Source organism: Bubalus kerabau, chromosome 17, assembly GCF_029407905.1.
Source record: "Bubalus kerabau isolate K-KA32 ecotype Philippines breed swamp buffalo chromosome 17, PCC_UOA_SB_1v2, whole genome shotgun sequence".
Lineage (NCBI taxonomy): Eukaryota > Metazoa > Chordata > Mammalia > Artiodactyla > Bovidae > Bubalus > Bubalus kerabau.
The window spans coordinates 6520288-6538952 of record NC_073640.1 but is presented as its reverse complement, the minus strand read 5'-3'; positions in this window follow the sequence as shown (position 1 = coordinate 6538952).

Sequence of the window (18665 nt, the reverse complement as noted above, 5' to 3'; positions counted from 1 at the left end):
AGATTCTCAATACCAATGGTGGTATTTATTTTAACAAAAGAAAAAACCTGTTTTAGCATAAGTTTAGTAGTTATGTTAACGAGTCTGGATGAAAAGTTCTCCCACTGACTTAATAAATACTCCTTCCCTTTGTCTTTTCCTTTTTGTCTGGAATCCTAAATTCCTTTTTATCCAGATTTTCACACATTCTGGGTTCCAATTACGTGAAAACTCTTACAAGCCTGAAGTCTCTGTGGGCATATGCATGAAAATATATCCATCCATGTATTTCTTTTCATATTTTTTGTTATTAAAATGTATTAGTCTTACTTCTTTGTTCAGGTGTTAATTTACATAGCATGAAATACAAATTCAGGGGCAGCATTACCAACATTCTGCCTTGAAGATATAAAATTTTCAATAGCCCATTCGTAGAGTATCTAATTTTAAGGAAAACAAACTTCTTTTTGGACACTACCACACAAAATTGTTGAAAGCGTATTCCCCTGTAACTCAATAATATACTGATAATATACAATGTAACTTCATTAGGCTTTAATTAAATAAATATTGCATCATGGTTACAATAAATGATAATTTTGGCAAAGCATGGCAAACCATTCTTTAGAACTGTGATTCACTGTCTATTAAGAGCCCTCATTATTAAGAGCTCTATTAAGAGCACCACTATTAAGAGCCCTCCAATAGTCATGTATGGATGTGAGAGTTGGACTATAAAGAAAGCTGAGCAGCAAAGAACTGTGGTGTTGGAGAAGACTCTTGAGAGTCCCTTGGACTGCAAGGAGATTAAACTGTTAGGGGAAGCACACCGACTGAAACCGCCCACCCTGGCCAGGCACTATAGTAACCACTTGCATGAGTTGTTTTATGACAGGAGGTCCTGCTAAGGAACACGGAACTAATAAGCCACCACCAACCAGAAGAGTTCAGGAAAGGTCAAAAGGAGACGTGTCTCCTTGGACAATTCAATTCCAAGTGTTAGACAAGAGCCCAGTTTCGGGCCCTGGAAGGGTCCCCCTTCCTGCAACACTACCACACCTTTTATTAATCATGTTTTCTGTATTTCATGATACTTTGAAATCTGGGGCCTTGCTGACACTGGTAAAGACATTCCTCTAGGATTTACCAATTCCTAGAAACAGCAACAACCCTACCAAACTCTGCCTTTCGTTTGCAAAACACAATTCCAAAGCCCATTCTCCTCCTCTATGTGGCTCTCACAGTGTACTCACACTCAGGCCAGTATTCCCCTACCATCATCACCCCAAGACTAGGTGACAGACAACTAGGGGTGCTACAGGGAATAACGGACTTCATGTTAGATCTGTTTCTCTAACTTTTGCTTCCCATTGCTTTTGTTCATTAAAAGGATATTGTTTATACATAAAGGACTGCCTCAGGGAACCCTGTCCCTCTGACTGAATACTAAACCAGAGAGTCTTTGTTCACGACCCTATCCACCCATGGGTGGCTTCAGGAAGTGTTAGGGGAAACTTACTGACTGAAACAGCCTACCCTGGCCAGGCACCATACTAACCTTTTGTGTGAGTTAATTTAGGGCAGAAGGTACTGGTAAGAAACAGAACTAACAGGCTACCACCAAACAGAAGAATTCAGGAAAGTTCAAAAGGAGATGCCAAGTGTCTGTCACTTCCCAGAATCCTCCTGACATCCATCTTGGCTGAGCAATGCATGTGCTACCAGGAAGGCCCCTGAGTCAGAATGATTGGTCAGAGACAAACCTGGAAACTAATTCCATCATCATAAAACCCAAACATTGAGCCACATGGCAGAGCAGTCCTCCTGGGTTCCCTTACCCTATTGCTCTCCACCGAGGTTCAGTTCAGTCGCTCAGTCGTGTCCGACTCTTTGCGACCCCATGAATCGCAGCACACCAGGCCTCCCTGTCTATCACCAACTCCTGGAATTCACTCAGACTCAAGTCCACCGAGTCAGTGATGCCATCCAGCTATCTCATCCTCTGTCGTCCCCTTCTCCTCCTGCCCCCAATCCCTCCCAGCATCAGAGTCTTTTCCAATGAGTCAACTCTTCACATGAGGTGGCCAAAGTACTGGAGTTTCAGCTTTAGCATCATTCCTTCCAAAGAAATCCCAGGGTTGATCTCCTTCAGAATGGACTGGTTGGATCTCCTTGCAGTCCAAGGGACTCTCAAGAGTCTTCTCCAACACCACAGTTCAAAAGCATCAATTCTTCGGCGCTCAGCTTTTTTCACAGTCCAACTCTCACATCCATACATGACCACAGGAAAAACCATAGCCTTGACTAGACGGACCTTGGTTGGCAAAGTAACGTCTCTGCTTTTGAATATGCTATCTAGGTTGGTCATAACTTTTCTTTTTTTTTTTTTTTATGATAAGCAACAAGGATTTACTGTAGTCTAAGATATTGAACTATACTCAGTTTCTTGCAATAACCTATATAATCGGAATATAACCTATACAATCGGAATTGCAATATAATCGGAAAAAAATTCTGTAATTGAATCACTTTGTTGTATACCTGAAACTAACACAATATTGTAAATCAACCATACTTCAATATTTAAAAAATTGAGAAGACGTGCCTTATTGGAGAAGACAGGCCCCTCCTTACTCTTGGTTTAGTGGAAGTGAAAAAGTAAAAGCATTAGTCATTGAGTCATGTCAGACTCTTTGTGACCCCATGCACCATAGCCTGCCAGACTCCTGTCCATGGAATTCTCCAGGGAAGAATACTGGAGTGGGTAGCCATTTCCTTCTCCAGAGGGATCTTCCCAACCCAAGGACTGAATCCCAGTCTCCAGCATTGCAGGCATCCTTTACAATCTGAGCCACCAGGGAAGCTCTGGGCTCAGTGGTGAGGCCCAATGTGTCCAGTGAAATTGAAGAGGCAAAAAAGCCAGACGGAAAATCACAGATAAAGAGGAACCAAGAGGGGTCAAGAATAATAATTAGGCCTAAAAGTGAGGTCTAGGACTAAGGGTATGATGTCAAAGCTGGGGTAAAAGAGGAAGATATATACCAAAGAGACAATCTCTGCTAGTTCTTTTTTTTTTTTTTTTTTAATAATTTATTTTTTTTTAATTTTATTTTATTTTTAAACTTTACAAAATTGTATTAGTTTTGCCAAATATCAAAATGAATCCACCACAGGTATACATGTGTTCCCCATCCTGAACCCTCCTCCCTCCTCCCTCCCCATACCATCCCTCTGGGTCGTCCCAGTGCACTAGCCCCAGGCATCCAGTATCGTGCATCGAACCTGGACTGGCAACTCGTTTCATACATGATATTATACATGTTTCAATGCCATTCTCCCAAATCTTCCCACCCTCTCCCTCTCCCACAGAGTCCATAAGACTGTTCTATACATCAGTGTCTCTTTTGCTGTCTCGTACACAGGGTTATTGTTACCATCTTTCTAAATTCCATATATATGTGTTAGTATACTGTATCGGTGTTTTTCTTTCTGGCTTACTTCACTCTGTATAATAGGCTCCAGTTTCATCCACCTCATTAGAACTGATTCAAATGTATTCTTTTTAATGGCTTAGTAATAGTCCATTGTGTATATGTACCACTGCTTTCTTATCCATTCATCTGCTGATGGACATCTAGGTGGCTTCCATGTCCTGGCTATTATAAACAGTGCTGCGATGAACGTTGGGGTACATGTGTCTCTTTCCCTTCTGGTTTCCTCAGTGTGTATGCCCAGCAGTGGGATTGCTGGATCATAAGGCAGTTCTATTTCCAGTTTTTTAAGGAATCTCCACACTGTTCTCCATAGTGGCTGTACTAGTTTGCATTCCCACCAACAGTGGAAGAGGGTTCCCTTTTCTCCACACCCTCCCCAGCATTTATTGCTTGTAGACTTTTGGATCGCAGCCATTCTGACTGGTGTGAAATGGTACCTCATAGTGGTTTTGATTTGCATTTCTCTGATAATGAGTGATGTTGAGCATCTTTTCATGTGTTTGTTAGCCATCTGTATGTCTTCTTTGGAGAAATGTCTATTTAGTTCTTTGGCCCATTTTTTGATTCGGTCATTTATTTTTCTGGAATTGAGCTGTAGGAGTTGCTTGCATATTTTTGAGATTAGTTGTTTGTCAGTTGCTTCATTTGCTATTCTCTTCTCCCATTCTGAAGGCTGTATTTTTACCTTGCTTATAGTTTTTTTTGTTGTGCAGAAGCTTTTAATTTTAATTAGGTCCCATTTGTTTATTTTTGCTTTTATTTCCAATATTCTGGGAGGTGGGTCATAGAGGATCCTGCTGTGATGTATGTCAGAGAGTGTTTTGCCTATGTTCTCCTCTAGGAGTTTTATAGTTTCTGGTCTTATGTTGAGATCTTTAATCCATTTTGAGTTTATTTTTGTGTATGGTGTTAGAAAGTGTTCTAGTTTCATTCTTTTACAAGTGGTTGACCAGATTTCCCAGCACCACTTGTTAAAGAGATTGTCTTTAATCCATTGTATATTCTTGCCTCCCTTGTCAAAGATAAGGTGTCCATATGTGCGTGGATTTATCTCTGGGTTTTCTATTTTGTTCCATTGATCTATATTTCTGTCTTTGTGCCAGTACCATACTGTCTTGATAACTGTGGCTTTGTAATAGAGCCTGAAGTCAGGTAGGTTGATTCCTCCAGTTCCATTCTTCTTTCTCAAGATCGCTTTGGCTATTCAGGAGTAAGCGTCTTTTAATTTCATGGCTGCAGTCACCATCTGCAGTGATTACCCCTTCCCAATAAAGTCTCTCATTTGTCAGCATGCGTGTCTCTTCAGACAATTCATTTCTGAGTGTTAGACAAGAGCCCAATTTTGGGCCCTGGAAGGGGTCCCCCTTCGTGCAACAGAAGAAAGAAATTAACACATCCCCTACCCAAGGCTTGCTATTCTAGGAGATGTTTGCAAAATTAATGGCTTTTTTACTTTATTTCCTCGCCTCCCCCCATCTCTGTTCTGTAAAAGAACCTGCATCCAGACCTGATAGGATGGCTATTTTCAGACATTAGTCTGCCATCTTCTTGGTCAGCCAGCTTTCTAGATAGTCATATTCCTTGTCTCAACACCTCGTCTCCAGTTTTATTGGCCTGTTATGTGGCGAGCAGAGCAAGCTTGGACTTGGTAACAAGAACAGCCTTCCAGCCCAGAGCCTACTAAAGATATTTAAATTAACTAATCTTAAACTTGCCTAGCGTGTCTCATCCATTCCTTCCCACAGAAACCAAGATTAAAAACTCTTCCACATTTTCTCTTTGTTCCCTCTGCCTCCTGATGGACCCCAGTACTTCTATGTGTGGCCCCGCATGGCAGGATGTGCCCTTTCTCTTGGGAACTATGAGTAACAAACTATTTATTCAATGGCAATTACCTCCTGATCTGTTTGCCTCATTTTACCTGAATAATAATAAAAACCTACATTTTTTAGAAATACCAATTAAAGTTGGCATTAACTTTTTTCCTGGGACAAGCTGTACCTTTTCACAAGATCAACTCAAGATCTTAGTTCAGTTGAGGGAAAAAAGTCGTTCAATTTTATATTTGAGAATTAATCTGAAATATATTTTATATGTATATGCTACTTTGAAAGGATTTCAATCTAAAAAGGAATCAGAGGATATGGAAAGGAGACTCTCACACATGGGCCCTCAAGAAGACAAAGAGACTGATTTCTCACAAACGTCTGATTTATAGAAGACCAAAACTTAACCTCCTTAACAATAAATACCCACCAAAGATCTCTCCCCATCCTCAAGCAAATTAAGTTATCACAGACTGTGACTAGACTTCCTCCCCATTGTATTCCATGTGCACCCCAAAAACAGCCCACCTTGAACCCTCAGCAGACCCACTTGTAATTTGCCACAGTTTGCATTTCCTAAAAGGCAATTCCTCTGCTAGTCTTGAATAAACTCAAACTCTGGTAATCAGAGCTTGCCTCATCTTTATTTAGGTTGACTCTATAGATATAGATTTCATATCTGCAATACCTTATTTTTTTCTCATTATTTTCTTTTTTTGTCATATAATTTTAAATATTTTATATTTTCTTTAAAGAATTTGTTTAGGGAGATTTTGATTATGTAAATTATCTTGGTGACCTCTCTCCTCCTCTGGGCAATTTTTCAATATGATCTACATTCATTTCTTCTCTATATTTTAGCCCCTTTTCCCTTTTGATTGATGATAGAGTGAGTGTGCTCAGATCACATACTGGTTATGTTAAGACTGGTCCTCAGGAGATCATTTTTTATCTAGGTGTCTCATGCAGGGATCCGTAATAGACTTGGATATGCTACTTCAAGCACGCTGTCATCAAAGCTGGGATTTCTTCCATCTTTTTGTACATCATCTTTCAGTTTTAGTATCCACGATGTCATTGTGCTCACACCAAATGTCTTTACATTAATTTTTGACCTGAGGACTGTTGTTTACCTACCCATCTTCTTTAGGTCAAGAATCAAACTCCCTGCCCTCAGTTAAGCTGCATATATTTTTTTTAAGTGCTATAGTATGGTTTTCCCTTCATCAATATCTCCTCCATCATTCTGAGGTGTTACATGTTCACATTCATATATCCTATCTCTCTGAACTAAGCTGAAAAAAGTTATCCTGGACTCAGTCATAGGCTATCAGGAGAATTTTTAACTTTCCTTATATACAAAAAGGTATGTCTTGCTTTCTCTTATACTTACTTGTCTCTAAGTGTTATTTCACAACATTTAATACATCTTCACGTTTTGGCATGTTGAGGTATGATCATTTCTTTGCTTCCATAAAAGAGGTTTTTTCCCTTCCATTTCTTCTTGTTTTGCTTTTTTCCCCAATGGATTTTGAAGCAGAGGGGGAAAGGAAATTGCCTATTCTCTGCTTTCTTCAAGCAGAGGGGACTTACATATCTTTATTTTTTTCATTAGGCTGGAGGAATACACAAAAGCAATTACAGCAAGATTCATGGCCAAAAACTACAGTTAATAATACTGAATGAATAACTCACCCTAAAAGCTGACACATACATGAGATTTTAAAAAAGTAATTTCTGTGTGCATGCAGCATGAATTTAGTGTGTTTTGTAAATCTCATTTGATTTTCACCATAACCCTATAAATCAGGCAAATCAAGAGTTATTATCTGAATACTATAAATGAAGAAACTAAGCCTGAAAGCAAATATGTAATTTTCTCTAGTGAGGGTTAAAATACTAATAATTCACATTCTACTGTCATTTCTTCTAAATATCTCCGCTTCTTTGAATTTACAATATGCACTAAATGGAGGAGAATATATTAATAACAGGTAGTTGACTTCTCAGGGAAATAAAAATGCAGACTCATTGGGTCTTAATTAGGATTCTCCTGCATAAAAGTGACAAAATCCCAATTCAAGCCAGCTGAAAATAGATGTGATAAACTGAATAACACCCTTCCAAGGATGGCCACATCCAACTTCCTACAACCTGTTATCATGTTATCATGCATGGCAAAAGAAACTATATGTAATTAAGTTATGGATCTTGACATGGGGAGATTATTCAGGACTAAATGTGTGGGCCAACTATAACCAAGGGTCCTTACAGGAAGGATGCTGGAGGGTTAGAATTAGGGAAGGTGAAGAGACATTGGAAGAAGAGAGAGAAATGAAGAGGCTACATAACTAACATCACATGAGAAGGAAGGAGAAATGAGCAGGAATGCAAGCACCATTCAGAAGCTGGAAAACGCCAAGAAACAAATTCTTCCTTAGATTCCAGAATGAATGCAGCTCTGCAGACACCTTAACTTTAGTCATACAGGACCAATTTCAGACTTCTGACCTCCAGACTAGAAAATAATACATCTGTGTTATTTTAAACCACCAAATTTGTGATCATTTGTTATACCAGAAATAGGGAGCTAACAGAGTAGGTAATTACTGTGGCACACCCCTGGAAAGCCCAAGACCTGAATTCACCGTGGGGAATTCTTGGGTATCCAATCTTTGTTTCACCTCATCCTCATGGCCCACTGCATGCTGCTGGGATCCTCATTTAAGTTCAGTTCAGTTACTCTGTCGTGTCTGACTCTTTGCAACTCCATGGACTGCAGCATGGCAGGTTTCCCTGCCATCACCAACTCCTGGAGCTTGCTCAAACTTCTGTCCATTGAGTCAGTGATGCCATCCAACCATCTCTTTCCCTGCCATCCCCTTCTCCTCCTGCTTTCAATCTTTCCCAGCATCAGGGTCTCTTCCAAGGAGTCAATTCTTCGCATCACGGGGCAAAGTACTTAAGTTTCAGCTTCAGCATCAGTCCTTCTGATGAATATTCAGGACTGGTTTCCTTTAGGATTGACTGGTTTGATCTCCTTGCAGTTCAAGGGACACTCAACTGTCTTTTCCAACATCACGGTTCAAAAGCATCAACTCCTCAGTGCTGAGCTTGCTTTATAGTATAACTCTCACATCCATACATGACTACTGGAAAAACCATAGCTTAGACTATACAGACCTTTGTTGGCCAAGTAATGTCTCTGCTTTATAATATGCTGTCTAGGTTGGTCATAGCTTTTCTTCCAAAGAGCAAGCATCTTTTAATTTCATGGCAGAAGTCATCATCTGAAGTGATTTTACAGCCCAAGAAAATAAACCCTGTCAATCTTTCCATTGTTTCCCCATCTATTTACAATGAAGATGAAGGAACTAAAAAGCCTCTTGATGAAAGTGAACAAAGAGAGTGAAAAAGTTGGCTTAAAACTCAACATTCAGAAAACAAAGATCATGGCACCTGGTCCCATCACTTCCTGGCAAATGGGGAAACAGTGGAAACAGTGACAGTTGAGACAGTAAACAATAGAAACAGTTATTTTGGGGCTCCAAAATCACCTCAGATGGTGACTGCAGCCATGAAATTAAAAGACACTTGCTCCTTGGAAGAAAAGCTATTACCAACCTAGACAGCATATTAAAAAGCAGAGACATTACTTTGCCAACAAAGGTCTGTCTAGTCAAGGCTATGGTTTTTCCAGTAGTCATGTATGGATGTGAGAGTTGGACTATGAAGAAAGCTGAGCATTGAAAAATTGATGCTTTTTTGATGCTTTTGAACTGTGGTGTTGGAGAAGACTCTTGAGAGTCCCTTGGACAGCAAGGAGATCCAACCAGTCCATCCTAAAGGAAATCAGTCCTGAATATTCATTGGAAAGACTGATGCTGAAGCTGAAACTCCAATACTTTGGCCACCTGATGTGAAGAAATGACTCATTGTAAGAGAACCTGAGGCTAGGAAAAATAGAAAGTGGGACGAGAAGGGGATGAGATGGATGGATGGCATCACCGACTCATTGGATATGAGTTTGACTAAACTCCGGGAGTTGATGATGGACAGGGAAGCTTGGCATGCTGCCGTCCATGGCATTGCAAAGAGTCAGACATGACTGAGCAACTAAACTGAACTGTTGTCATCCACAGAGTCAAAGGCTTTCAGTTCAGTTCAGTCGCTTAGTCATGTCTGACTCTTGGCAATCACACGAATTGCAGCACGCCAGGCCTCCCTGTCCATCAACTAAACTACTCCCAGAGTTCACTCAAACTCATGTCCATCGAGTCAGTGATGCCATCTAGCCATCTCATCCTCTGTCGTCCCCTTCTCCTCCTGCTCCCAATCCCTCTCAGCATCAGAGTCTTTTCCAATGAGTCAACTCTAAGCATGAGGTGGCCAAAGTACTGGAGTTTCAGTTTTAGCATCATTCCTTCCAAAGAACACCAAGGACTTATCTCCTTTAGAATGGACGGGTTGGATCTCCTTGCAGTCCAAGGGACTCTCAAGAGTCTTCTCCAACACCACAGTTCAAAAGCATCAATTCTTCAGTGCTCAGCTTGCTTCACAGTCTAATTCTCACATCCATACATGACTACAGGGAAAACCATAGCCTTGACTAGACAGACATTTGTTGGTAAAGTAATGTCTCTGCTTTTGAATATGCTATCTAGGTTGGTCATAACTTTCCTTCCAAGGAGTAAGCGTCTTTTAATTTCATGGCTGCAATCACCATCTGCAGTGATTTTGGAGCCCAAAAAAATAAAGCCTGACACTGTTTTCACTGTTTCCCCATCTATTTCCCATGAAGTGATGGGACCAGATGCCATGATCTAAGTTTTCTGAATGTTGAGCTTTAAGCCAACTTTTTCACTCTTCTCTTTCACTTTCATCAAGAGGTTCTTTAGTTCTTCTTCACTTTCTGCCATAAGGGTGGTGTCATCTGCATATCTGAGGTTATTGATATTTCTCCTGGCAATCTTGATTCCAGTTCTGCTTCATCCAGCCCAGCGTTTCTCATGATGTACTCTGCATACAAGTTAAATAAGCAGGGTGACAATATACAGTATTCCTTTCTTATTTGGAACCAGTCTGTTGTTCCATGTCCAGTTCTAACTATTGCTTCCTGACCTGCATACAGATTTCTCAAGAGGCAGGTCAGGTGGTCTGGTATTCCCATCTCTTTCAGAATTTTCCACAGTTTATTGTGATCCACACAGTCAAAGGCTTTGGCATAGTCAATAAAGCAGAAATAGATGTTTTTCTGGAACTCTCTTGCTTTTTCCATGATCCAGTGGATGTTGGCAATTTGATCTCTGGTTCCTCTGCCTTTTCTAAAACCAGCTTGAACATCTGGAAGTGCACAGTTCATGTATTGCTGAAGCCTGGCTTGGGGAATTTCGAGTACTACTAGCGTGTGAGATGAGTGCAATTGTGTGGTAGTTTGAGCATTCTTCGGCATTGCCTTTCTTTGGGATTAGAATGAAAACTGGCCTTTTCCAGTCCTGTGGCCACAGCTAAGTTTTCCAAATTTGCTGACATATGAGTATAGCACTTTCACAGCATCTTCTTTTAGGATTTGAAATAGCTCAACTGGAATTCCATCACCTCCACTAGCTTTGTTCGTAGTGATGTTTCCTAAGGCCCACCTGACCTCACATTCCAGGATGTCTGGCTCTAGGTGAGTGATCACACCATCGTGATTATCTGGGTCATGAAGATCTTTTTTGTACAGTTCTTCTGTGTATTCTTGCCACCTCTTCTTAATATCTTCTGCTTCTGTTAGGTCCATACCATTTCTGTCCTTTATTGAGCCCATCTTTGCATGAAATGTTCCTTTGCTATTTCTAATTTTCTTGAAGAGATCTCTAGTCTTTCCCATTCTGTTGTTTTCCTCTATTTCTTTGCATTGATTGCTGAGGAAGGCTTTCTTATCTCTCCTTGCTATTCTTTGGAACTCTGCATTCAAATGGGTATATCTTTCCTTGTCTCCATTGCTTTTCACTTCTTTTCTTTTCACAGCTATTTGTAAGGCCTCCTCAGACAGCCATTTTGCTTTTTTGTATTTCTTTTTCTTGGGGATTTTCTTAATCCCTGTCTCCTGTACAATGTCACGAACCTCCATCCATAGTTCATCAGGCACTCTGTCTATCAGATCTAGTTCCTTAAATCGATTTCTCACTTCCACTGTATAATCATAAGGGATTTGATTTAGGTCATACCTGAATGGTCTAGTGGTTTCCCCCACTTTCTTCAATTTAAGTCTGAATTTGGCAATAAGGAGTTCATGATCTGAGCCACAGTCAGCTCCCGGCCTTGTTTTTGCTGACTGTCTAGAGCTTCTCCATCTTCGGATACAAAGAATATAACCAATCTGATTTCAGTATTGACCATCTGGTGATGTCCATGTGTAGAGTCTTCTCTTGTGTTGTTGGAAAAGGGTGTTTGCTATGACCAGTGCATTCTCTTGGCAAAACTCTATTAGCTTTTACACTGCTTCATTCTGTACTCCAAGGCCAAAATTACCTGTTACTCCAGGTGTTTCTTGACTTCCTACTTTTGCATTCCAGTTCCCTATAATGAAAAGGACATCTTTTTGGGGTGTTATTTCTAAATGATCTTGTAGGTCTTCATAAAACCCTTCAACTTCAGCTTCCTCAGCATTACTATTTGGTCATAGACTTGGATTACTGTGATACTGAATCACTTGCCTTGATAACGAACAGAGATCATTCTGTCGTTTTTGAGATCGCACCCAAGTACTGCATTTTGGACTCTTTCGTTGACTATGAGGGTTACTCCACTTCTTCTGAGCGATTCTTGCCCACAGTAATAGATATAATGGTCATATGAATTAAATTTCCCCGTTCCAGTCCATTTTAGTTCACTGATTCCTAAAATGTCGATGTTCACTCTTGCCATCTCCTGTTTGACCTCTTCTAATTTACCTTACACCGACTCGATGGACGTGAGTTTGAGTGAACTCTGGGAGTTGGTGATGGACAGGGAGGCCTGGTATGCTGCAATCCATGGGGTCGCAAAGAGTCAGACATGACTGAGTGACTGAACTGAACTCAACTGAATTTACCTTGACTCACAAATCTAACAATATTCCAGGTTCCTATGAAATATTGTTCTTACAGCATCAGACCTTACTTCCATTACCAGTCACATACACAACTGGGCATTGTTTTCGCTTTGGCTCCATCTCTTCATTCTTTCTGGAGTTATTTCTCCACTCTTCTACAGTAGCATTTTGGGCACCTACCAACCTGGGGAGTTCCTCTCTCTCATATCTTTTTGCCTTTTCTTACTGTTCATGGGGTTCTCAAGCAAGAATACTGAAGTGGTTTGCCATTTCCTTCTCCAGGGGACCACATTTTGTCAGAACTCTCCACCATGACCCATCCACCTTGGGTGGTGGATCTTCAGGCTCCCATACTCCCACATCAGTCTTCTTACAACTATTATGGTACTTATTTCCACTCACACATCAACATTGTATCCAAGGGTGACATGCTTCAGTTCTCCCACCTGAGATCAGGTGCCCACAGGACCAGCCCATCTGATGGATAGCCCCACACAGCTCACATAAGGGTTCCCAAAAGGAAAATGATACTTAAGCAGACAAAAGTGTAGCTGCATTTTATTGCCTGCTTCTTTAGCATCCACACATACACCCTTCCCCTAACTATAATGGAAAAAAAAATAATCCTGAATGAAATAATGTAACTTTCCTACATGCATCTTAAAGTATACTAATCCTATGAAGGTCTGGCCCATTGATGGCTCCAGCTCTCAGTTCAGGACCTTTGGATGATGTGCTTTCTTTTCAATGAGATCCAGAAGTGCTCCTCATTGTTTCCCTACAGCCAAATCATCACCTTATTGATCACCCAACACATCTAATAGACACACATGATGGGATAACTAGATAATCACCACGAGCCCTCCCATGTGTAACAGGAAGAAAGTGAGCTCACTGATTCACCACTTACAGCCCCTTCTGGGGACAGAACCTGCCTGCCAATGCAGGCCGCATGGGTTCAATCCCTGGTCTGGGAAGATGCCACATGCTGCACAGCAACCAAGCCTGTGCACCACAACTACAGAGCCAGTGCTCTAGAGACCACAGACAACAACTCCTGAACACCGTGGAGCCTGTGCTCAAGAGAAGCACCACCACCACAATGAGAAGCCCATGCATTGCCGAGAAGAGTAGCCCCCTCTCGCCACAGTTAGAGAAAGTCCTTGCACACCAGGGCTTCCCTGATAGCTCAGTTGGTAAAGAATCCACCTGCAATGCAGGAAACCCCGGTTCGATACCCAGGTCAGGAAGATCCCCTGGAGAAGGGATAGGCCACCCACTCCAGTATTCTTGGGCTTCCCTCATGGCTCAGCTGGTAAAGAATCTGCCTGCAATGTAGGATACCTAGGTTCAATCCCTGGGTTTGGAAGATCCCCTGGGGATCTGGAGAAGGGAAAGGCTACCCACTCCAATATTCTGGCCTGGAGAATTCCATGGACTGTATAGTCCATGCGGTCTCAAAGAGTCGGACACAACTGAGCATTTTTCACTCATTCACTCACTCACACACTAAGGAAGACCCAGCACAGCCAAAAATAAAATAAATAGATAAATCTTTTGTTTAAAAAACTTCCTATAGTTGATTCTTTAAATCCTTTCTCTATAAGCAATAAATCTAGAATATGGATCCAGATTCTTCTGTCTCTTAGATCTGCCTGTTCCCTGACACCTCAGAATAATGGGCTGCTTTGATGACAGGCTCTCTTGCCTGCAAGCTGCATCTAGTAGTTGGCCTCAGAAAAAGGAGTAACCATTATTCTGTCAGATAATCAGTCCACATGAAGGAGTGTGTCAGAGGAGCTCAGGGAATCTGGCTTTGCTGAAAAGCTATCCCATCTTAAGGGCTGTGTATATTCTTATTTATTTGGTTTGACTGAGTTTCTCTCCCCTTGCTTTTTGCTCACTAATGAGAATTTGATTTTGAAAAAAATAAAATTACTAAATTCTACACATGTTCTTTCAATTAAAGACAACCATTTCTAAAACTATATTACCTTGCCTTATTAATTTAAATAATGATAATAATAATAGTATTTAACTTGTTATTCAATTCTCAGGCTGAAAGATGATCAAATTTTACCGGACACTGCTCTGCTGTAATATGGTTTTCTCCTGTCTTGGATTTATGATAAAGCATTGCTATTAAGGATGGATGGTCATGTTATAACCAAACACACACACACGGATACACATACGCCTTCTTAGTAGCCAACATCACAGCAACCTGCTTTGTGCCTGTTTTTATCAATTGATTTCAAAGATGAGTCCTTAGGAGAATTTGCAAGAATGACACAATGGAGTATAAGAAAGGGTAGCTTATTTAGAGGAAAGTTAGGTTAAATTCACATGGGAGCTCTTTCTGTGTCTTTCAAGCAATACTAGTAAGCCCACCCATTAGCAAATGTTTAGAAATAATGAGAAAATGCTTTGGCAAATGACAATGACCTCATAAGAAAAAAAGTGTAACACGTAATACATCTTGGAATTCCTCTTCATATATCAACATATAGAGTGAAATATCTGATCTATCTTAATTTGTATGTTTGTGTGTTAAAATTATCTGCAAGTGACTCTGATAAAATTTCATGATTTGCAAGTTTTCTAATATTAGAAAGACATGCTATGTATACTAAATATGTTAGGTTCACTTTTAAAAACTCTAAACTTTTTAAATTGGGGTTTTTTAGAATTGCTGCACATTTGGCTGTCTTATTTTAGGTCTCCATCTCTCTTTTTCTTACATTATATATAGGAATCAATTCCAGATCCTTTAAAGGAATGAAGATGAAACTATTTTTGTAGTTACTAGGAACCTGTGCAAATGACATCAATGCTTACTTATTTATCGCTGCTTTTTAAATCTTTGAACACTTATTTATTCTTCATAGTTTTGAATGACGGACAGCAAGATGAAAACAAAGGAGTCAGTGCAATAAAATGATAGAGAAAGTTTGGGCGGAGAGAGAGAGAGAGTGTGTGTGTGTGTGTGTGTGTGTGTGTGTTTTCTTAAATGTTCCCATGCACTGGGTGATCAGAACATCTTAGTTCTCAAAAACATTTGACCAAAGCGTTTACATCAGAGATTATCATCAAAGTATGGAATTGTCAGATGCTATCTGTATTTCATCAATGCATTCCATCCACTATGTGTTGTCAGGTCCATTTTATGACCTGTTACAAAATGTAATAGAGATTCTGGCCATAAATCAGGTAAAATGCCTTCAATGAGCATCAGTAAGAGCTAGTTTCTAGATTTCAAAATGTTAATCTTTTGAGTCCTAACTGAAGATGATAATGTATCAACTGTTGCTTCATTTGGGATGACTAACATCAACTATTTCATTAGATCCAGAAACGTTATGAAAATATGATTCTTATGTGCCCTATGCTGAAAATCGTGTGACAGTACTGAAAGTCTCGTGGCCACAAAACCGACCCAGAAAACATATTTGGACCAGGATGCTACCTGTGACAATTCCTCGGGTACATCTCTCATCCTCAGTATCCTTTCCTGTTGTCACCATTGACACATGATTCAGAGGGAAGGGTGGATTTCTCAGTTGAAAACCATCACTATATGAGAAAAAATATATATAGAACTATGAACATATTTTGTGTGTCAACCTAGAACACTAAAACCATTTGCTGTTTTGCATTTAGGATGTGGACCTTGGGAATTTTGCCATTTGCCCATGAAGGACTCTCAGGAGTCCCCAGGCCTCTGTCTTTGACACGGACCCCCTACTCAGGGACAAAGAGCGCCAAGCGAGAATGCCAGCGCAGGAGTCGCAACAGCACACGCTTATAATAAAACAGAAAATTGAAAATGGGGTATGTTTAGAGAAAAGAACAGACTGAAGCATTCTGTACGCAGGCAAATGATGTTTTGTTTGCCCAGGACTCTGCAGAACCTGCCCCTTACACGTGAAGAAAGCAGCATTTTACTAGAAATAGTACATTGTTTCCAAGATTCCTCTGCTGAATCATGGTGCCAAATGCTCTGGCCACTTCCCCAAGCCATACATTCTCTTGCTGAACTCTCTGAGGGTTCAAGATGGTGAGGTTATCTGCAAGGAAAGAACAGAAGGCAGCCTATTTCCTCTTCCCATATGTGGCCTCCTTCCCTACTTAAAAGCTGAACTATTTACATTTCTATCAGCCTTTACACTAGGAAGAGGTGCTCTGTGTGCTGTTGACGTATCAAAGGGAGAACTGATACAGAAGAACAACAAGAAAATACAGTAGTCCCCCTTACCTACAGGGAGTTGTGTTCCAAACCCCCAGTGGCTGCCTGAGATAGGAGACAGTACTGACCCCAACACACACTATGCTTTTCCATATGCAAACATATCTATGGTAAAGTTTCATTTATGAACTAGGCACACCAAGAGATTAACAACAGTAACTAATAATAAAATAGGACATCAATAATAATGTATTATAATAAAAGTTTTATATATGGGTGTGTATATATATATTGGAGAAGGCAATGGCACCCCACTCCAGTACTCTTGCCTGGAAAATCCCATGGATGGAGGAGCCTGGTAGGCTGCAGTCCACGGGGTCGCTAAGAGCCAGACAGGACTTCACTTTCACTTTCACTTTTATGCGTGAGAAGGAAATAGCACCCCACTCCAGTGTTCTTGCCTGGAGAATCCCAGGGACGCGGGAGCCTGGTGGGCTGCCGTCTGTGGGGTCGCACAGAGTCGGACACGACTGAAGCGACTTAGCAGCAGCAGCAGCAGTGTGTGTGTGTGTGTGTGTGTGTGTGTGTATATATATATATATACTTTGTCTCTCTCTAATGCTCTCTCAAGATATCTCACTGTATAAATAAATGCAATGCCTTTTCCATCTTAGCTAAGCACTTACCACTAACTGTGGCTGTTAACTTTTTCAGTTTGAGGCGTGACAGCAAAACTAGCATGAATTTCTTGTTCCTTCTTTACAATTTCACAGATAGAAGATTGATTCTTACCACACGTCTTAGCAACCTCAGCATGGGATTTTTTATCTTTCCTTATTAAGTCAAGAACTTTCAACTTTTCACTTAAAGGAAGCACTTTACGGCTTCTCTCTGGCATATCCAAATTGCCAGCATCACTCCTCTTGCACTTTGGGGCCATTATTAGGTAAAATAAGAGTTATTTGAACACAAGCACTGAGAGATAGCTTGACAGTCAATCTGAAAAGCAAGATGAGCACTAAGTGACTAACACTAAGGAACGGCAGGGACACAGGGGTGACTCACAGGCGGGCTGGAGCCAGATGGAGCAAGACTGCATCACGCTAGTCAGAATGGCGCAGTTTAAAATTTATAAACTATTTATTTCCGGAATTTTATATTTAATATTTTCAGACGGCAGTTGACCTCAGGAAACTGCAACCATGAAAAGTGGAACCTGTTATAAGGGAGCAATTACTATATACACCCAAAGCCATGGAGATAGGGTGGACTTCCCAAGCAGTACGTTTTTATGAAGGAGGAAATCCAAGAATGGAAATTACTGTTGGGAAGCGACTAGGACAGAGAGAAGAGAAACACCATAGCTCACCTTTGTGGATATAATCTACGCACTACAATGTCCTATGCACCTTGCAGATGTTACATTATTCAAGCCTCCTAACAGCCTATGGGCTTAGATCTTTTTTTTAAATGGCCATTCTACAGGTGAGGTACTGAGTCTTAAGTAACCTGCCTAAGGCCACACAGCTAGTGAATGGTGGAGGCCAAATCTGACTGAAGGCAACCTATCTCTGGAGCCCCGAATTTTAATCTTGTTTAAAAGAAAAACCACAGGCCTAAAATGGCGTCACTCTTGCTAAAGCCCATGAAACCTAACCAAGATTTAATACCCAACCCTAATTGCAGCTTTGACCTTCCCCAGGAATGGAACCTTAATCAGCCAGTCTGGAATCTTCTGGTCCGTACCAGTGAGGTAATCTGTCACACAGGCCTCTTCCTCCACCCACCCCAACACACACACACACACAAAGAGGTAATCTACAAGAGAGACCCTTACCTCTCTCCCAAAAGAAGGTGATCTGGCCTGAAACAATTATTTTTTTTGGCTAGTCACTTTCATGCCCTAACCTCCTCCTAGAACCACCACCCCTGCCCCCTGTATTTTGCACAACTCGTAAGAGCAACCCTACATAGGAGGACACTTGATTCATGAATTGTTTAATAAAGCCAATTAAAATTTCAAGTTTATTCAGCTGAATTTTGTTTCCTAACAACATCTACCCTCTCCCCTCTCTCTGCTTCTGCAGTATAATAGATGACAC